Genomic DNA, 6,424 nt, shown 5'->3' with positions numbered 1-6,424 from the left:
TTCAAGTACAACCGGCGCGAAAAATTCCACCGAAATTAACTGCGCGCGTGACATTCACAAATTGGCAGGGGCTCCTGTCTGGGTTTGGGTTACTGCGTCCACAGAGCATTTTTTGCTCTGTCTCAATCACTGATACACATCGGTACCATTTTCGTACTGTTCGGTCGTACGTGTCTTGGGGGCTGATTCTGGGGGGCGTGGCTAAGCCATTTTGTGATGCCCATCTGCAGTACCAAGGCAATACATAAGCCTTTGCCACGACTGAATTTTTTCCAAAGTTTCATGAACTTTCGGCCAAAATTGTTCAATTGTTAACACAAAAGCTGATTTTCGCCACGTTGCTATGGCAACATGGTTCAGTGAAAATTGTTAAGATTCATAAGATGTCATCATCGTCATCTTAAGAGACTTCTGACAGACTTTCAGCTAGATCTGATCAATCTGCTGAGAGAAATACATAAAAGTATAAAAATTACATTTCCTTTTGCCACTATTACTGAATATTATCACATAGATGTGTTCAGGGCGGGACTCTTGAAGTTACATTGAGATTAGATCATGTACACTGAAGTTAAGACAACTTCCTTTTTCATGGCAAATCGTCAAAATTGGATGCCACGGGCACGCCGTTTGACTATATGTCGTAAATAGCACAACTTTTAGTCATGAATGTCTTTAGATTAAATTTGAAGTTGATCCGATAACTTCCCTAGGACGAGTTCGTACTACACTATGAAACTACAATGCCAAAAATGACAGCTAAATCCAAAATGACCGACTTCCTGTTGGGTTTGGGGTAGGCTATAGCTCCAAGAGGCATTTTTGCTTGTCTGATCACGTTACACATGCGTGCCAATTTTTGTGCATGTCGGACATTCGTGTCTTGGGGGCTGATTGGGGGAGTTTGACAACAAACTGGGATGGCAGATGGGGTGGCCAGGCATTTTTAGGCCACCCCTCTAGATCCACCCCTGCGCAAAGCCTGTACCTTAATTGCACGAATAGAAGCGCATTGGGATCTAAACGTCGGCTACAGGGACGGTTCTTGGTAACTACGGCTCAGCAGAGCATACTAGTTTCGGAGTCCCGACGGGGTGACAAACGATGTATTGGACAAATGGCGAACCCCGAGGATGAACCATGACTGATTTCCCTGTCACGTGGTAGACGCATAATCAGCCAACTGCAAATCAATCGTTGCCTAAACCAACCGTAGTAAACAATACATGCGCACTGAAATATAACCTGGGCTGGCCTTGGTTCTGAAACGGCGGCTCACAGAACCGCAGTGGTGCTTGCCTTCCTGCGCTGAACACCCGTGCAGGTGCCGACTTAAAGCAGCACACCGAGTCTCAAGGCTCAGTAAGGTGAATAACGGCACTCCGGTGCCGGTTGGATATTTTACGTGACTCATTGCTTCAGGGTTTGGTAAAATGTGTGAGTCCGTGTGCCATTCCCTCAGGTTGTTGGTGTGCTCATGATGTAGGCCGGTGGTAATCCTGTTGGAGGTGGGTGATCGATTATTGTTTCATATTTTCTTTGTTCAAGGATTAATATGACTACAATAGAGATGTCCGTTGTAATGTTTGTGTACAACATGTGTGTTCATGTAACGTTACAGACTAGTCCGAATTGTAGACTGCGTTCCACATTTATCGGTACACCCTTCACTAATATCTGTTCAATGGTTGATGAGCGGCTCTGTCTGAGGCCGTTGTTCCAGATCAATCTGTGACTATATTAATTTAACTGGTGGCGAATTCGTCGCTGGTTGCTGGTAGTAACGCATTCAATTGAATGAGGAAGCTTCTTCCTGATGCTTAATTAAGCACAAATAAGGACTAATTCGAGAATAAATACGCGGCATTGTGTAAATCCATTCAAATGTTGTGCTAGTAGTGTATAGGCTTTAACTGCATTTTTGTTTAATCTACATGTAACACCTGATCTGGAGGGTTATGTGCTAATTGAATGACTTAAGGTTATTAACACAATCACTTTTTCCACAGCTTGCATTATCAGTCAGTATGTGCAGCAGAATTGAATCAGTGATTTTTTCTTTATATATATATATATATGTTAACATAGATGATTATAGACATGGGAAAACTAAGATGCAATAAATATCCTGCTGATATCCCACATCACCAGCTTCCATCTTGGTGCCCTTGAGCAAGGCTGGTTAAAGGGCAATTTCTTCTTCTCTAAATCCCAAAACTCACTGGCAGCTAGTTTACATTATCTACAGCTAGGTAATAGCTAGATGATGTATTTATTTTGACAAAAAAAACCTTATGTAATTTAAGGTCCACTTACTAGCTTTTCCAGAGCTTTAATCGTATCTCACAACTGTTCAGTTGTCATAGAAATGGCCATGGTCATTATACTTAGTTGGCTAGTAAGTGAACAAGGATGCAAGAGTTTTTTATCAAACTGTTTTCAATTCTTGAGGCTTCCTGCTTAGTTTGTGTGGACTGTTGCTTTGTTTTTACATCATGCTTTTTTCCACCATGTCTATCTGAAATTTCAAATATATTGTACAGAGCCAGTAAGGCATATTTGAAGGAAGTATTACCACTTTAAAAAAACAACACTGATGGGACAGAACATTGATATTTTGTGTTGTGATCTTATTTTGAACACTGCCAATGTTTTCTTTCAGAAAAGAAAGCAAAACAGCCAAATTCAAAGGAAAGAGGCTTCCATAATTCATGTGCCCCTTAGTGTCTACTGGGCAAGATGAGTACAGACAGACCCAAACGGAATATCATCAAGAAGAAATATGTGAGTGAAATTTCTTTCTACTTTTATGTTAAACATTAATGTCACAGCAAAAGCAAATCTATACAGATGGATCTAAATTAATTCGAAATTTGAATGACTATGATATGAATGATATGAATAATACTGATTATCTGGTTATCATGGCACCTGTCAGTGGGTGGGAAAAATGGGCAGTGTAAGGATTTGAGCAACTTTGATGAGGGCCAAACTGTGATGGCTAGACGACTGGGTCAGAGCATCTCCAAAACTGCAGCTCTTGTGGGATGTTCCTAGTCTGCAGTGGTCAGTCTGATTTGTATAGGGCCTTTCTAGTCTTCTGACCACTCAAAGCGCTTTATCACTTACATGCCACATTCGCCCTTTGGGCTTTGCCATCGCTGAGTCAATGTGTGTGAAAGGGTGTATGCGGCATGTAGTGTAAAAGCGCTTTGAGTGGAAGACTAGAAAACGCGCTATACAAGTACAGGTCCATTTACCATTTTACCATTAAGAAAAAAAAATGCCTGCAACCAAGCTTGCCTCTGACCAGGAGCTCAGCCCCTGCCCACACACACAGCACATTGACATAGACAGAGAGAGTACTGTGCATGAAAAGTTTTATTGTACATTTTACTGTAGTATGATCATGTTTGATGAAATTTATATAGTTTGAGTAGAAATAATCTGCAGCTGGCAGTGTGAACAAAGCTGATGGTATTTGTGTCTGACTCTGCAGGACATCAGTGATGGGATGCCATGGTGTGAAGAACGTCTGGTCCGGAAAGTTCTTTTCCTGTCCCTCAGGGAATTCAGAGACACACACCGCACCACACACAATCACTCACACATTCACACACGCACACGCACACACACACACAAACGCGTGTCAAAAAATACACTTTTACTGCAAAAGACGCAGACACTACCTAACACGCACACACAAAAAAACATACGGACAAGACAGAGTGTGCACACGTCACAACAAAAAGTCACACACAGACCACAGAATGTACACACACGAAAAAACACACACCGTGCACAAACTATGCACATGTCCAAACACCTACGCCCTCATGAACACAACAACAAAGGACAAAAAACAAACTTGTCTCAGGACTCGCACACACCAAAAAATAAATGTACTCACACAATACAGAACATGCAAGTAAAATCAAAAATGTGTACAGGGAAAATTACACAAACTGTACAGCACACACGCCTACAAGAAAATACACACATATTCCTGAAGAAGTCTGTATCAACCAGAACACTACGCTCACATAAATCACAAAATAGACTGTCGCTGCTGAACTCGAAATATATAGAAACTGCAAAACACATGCATAGTACTCAAAACAAACACTCAGTGAGAAACACACAGACACTGCTGAGCACTCCTGTTCCGTCCAGGACACTGAGGTCACACACTCCCACAAGCCTCAGTGGTCAGTACCATCAATACTCCTCTTCTGTTAGTAATTCAGTAGTTCTGCCGCTACTGTAGAAGTTCCTTCTAAAGATAATTCCAGTTAGTTACCTGCTCTTATTTTCATTTTTTTTTTTTTAGAAATCAGTAATCACAGCCTTGTACTCACTAAGTTTGAGATATGGGAAAATCGTGGCATAACTGAAAAGAGTCTGATGTCACATAAAACATGATGTGTCAGATAGGTTGGAAAGAAGGCAACGGTTTATCCAAACTATTCAAACCACTTTACTTGAAGGTCAAACAGAAAGTGAACATACTTGTAATTTCACTAAGAATCCCTCATTGCACAGGAACACAATTGTGCATACAACTACATTAAGTAAATTCTGTCAAAGTTAAGTCAGGAAGTGAGTCTGTAAGCTGTGATTGAGGTTTACAATGTAATTGGTTTATTTGAAGTGTCCATGAAATGAGGCTTTGATCTTCGCTTAGCTGTTAACACCAGCTCATCTTTCCTGTCATTATTTCTAGAATGTCATTTGCTGTTTTTGTTATAGTTTTATCCATGCAGATATACATTGACAATTGTATGTGTAGATCATTTTTCAAAGTACTAAAATAGTTTCATGTAAGTAACTCACATTTCAACTGTTCTGTGGCTCCAGGCTCCCTGGTTAATGGCATCAACCGGTGTCAGTCCCTCCTATCAGCTGGTCCAAGCTGGAGCTGGCACTCACGAACACACCCTCAACAGTGCCGCCCTGCTAGCATCCATCATGACAAGGATGACCCTGCCACCAAGAGGTCTGCTGCTGTAGTGTGTTTTTGCATGTTCATTCCTATGTGCTGATCAGATGACAAATGCAAATCAAGCAGTAGTCATAATAACTACTTGGGTCGTCCAACACAAGTGTGTGTGTGTGTGTGTGTGTGTATATATATGTGTATACACACATATATATTATTCCCGCCATGAGCAAGCACTTGGCATCAGGGGCAAGGAAAAACTGTGATTGCATTGGTGATATTCTTTAAAAGAACAAATTCGACCCTGCCAGTTGTAGTCTTAATAGTCCTGCTATTAGCAAGTCTGTGGTGTTGTGCAATTGTACTGAATTAGAGACACAGATTTGTTTCTCTTATTTAGCCATTGATATAAATGGGATGGACAAAATAATAGTTTAGTTTAGTTTAATGCAATAAACACTTTATACAGTTGAATCAAAAACTCCATGAGGTTAGGATGTATTGCAGGACTGATTCTACTAGGACGTATTAGATTACATTCCCTTTTAGCTAGGTGTACCTAATAAACTGACGCACATGCATGTGCAGACCAAGGCTGCAAGCACAGAGGAAGTTTGCCCAGTCCCCTCCAAGCTCTCCAGGACCACCAGTGTCGATGACTTCAGCACGAAGTAACCACACCCACAACCTGGCTGTAGTCACCTGTCTGACTAGACGTCGACCCAAGACTGAGGACTTCTTGTCTTTCCTCTGTTTGAGAGGTAAGCTGATTTACTAAATGGATTTAACCTCTACTCAATAATTTTATAACAAAAGTGACAAATGTAAGCATATTAGAGAAAAAAGAAGTCCTGTTTTGTTTTTTGAGGCAAGGGCGCCGCCATCTTGTAGCACTCTGACCTACAACGTACGGAAAGACAAAGACACTTAAAGATGGAGACTGAAGAGCCACAATCAAGTCCATTTTCATAAACTGCCGCTGAAACTGAGAACGGTGCTGCTGCGCTGGCTAGCGGCACTGAAGAGAAAGAGCCCACCCATGAGCGCTGACTCCCGGGTTTGCAGCGATCATTTTCTGGTGGAAGATTATATAGAGGAGAAGACCTTTGAGTGTGGTAAACTAGTGGTTCACCAGACCAACAGACTAAAACCTGAAGCTGCTCCGTCTGTTTTTAACTTTACCGACTATAACCCGGGCTCTACTGACCGCCCAACACATAGTAGTACAGAGGCATCAGTCCGCCGTAGGGAAAGGGCGCTAAAACGCGCCAGCCAGGCAGGGAAGAGACAGGTAGGGGTCTAGCAATCCACATCAGTCAACAGGTACTAACATCAACTAGTCCCGTACCAAAAAAGCAGTATTCACAAACACCTGTCACCTCCCGACAACCAGTCTGAATCATGTCCTCTAGTCGAAAGATTTCCGTAGCATCTCTGCTGCACAGGATTTATCTGATGGGAGATGGCTAAACAATATAGCAGCTA

The 6,424-nt window shown here is 41.8% G+C and overlaps 1 long non-coding RNA gene across 1 annotated transcript; it reads left to right on the top strand.

Annotated features, from left to right (window-relative positions):
- The first annotated feature begins 1,171 nt into the window (after positions 1-1,171).
- Positions 1,172-5,795, top strand: LOC118336199. Its single transcript, XR_004797095.1, has 4 exons — positions 1,172-1,508; positions 2,663-2,784; positions 3,500-4,996; positions 5,528-5,795. It is a non-coding gene; the product is annotated as an uncharacterized LOC118336199 (long non-coding RNA).
- Positions 5,796-6,424: the final 629 nt, after the last annotated feature.

This window comes from Morone saxatilis, unplaced genomic scaffold, assembly GCF_004916995.1.
Source record: "Morone saxatilis isolate NCDOM2014 unplaced genomic scaffold, NCSU_SB_2.0 Contig24, whole genome shotgun sequence".
Classification (NCBI taxonomy): domain Eukaryota; kingdom Metazoa; phylum Chordata; class Actinopteri; family Moronidae; genus Morone; species Morone saxatilis.
Note: the sequence above shows the minus strand (reverse complement) of the source record. Positions and strands in the feature narration are given on the sequence as shown.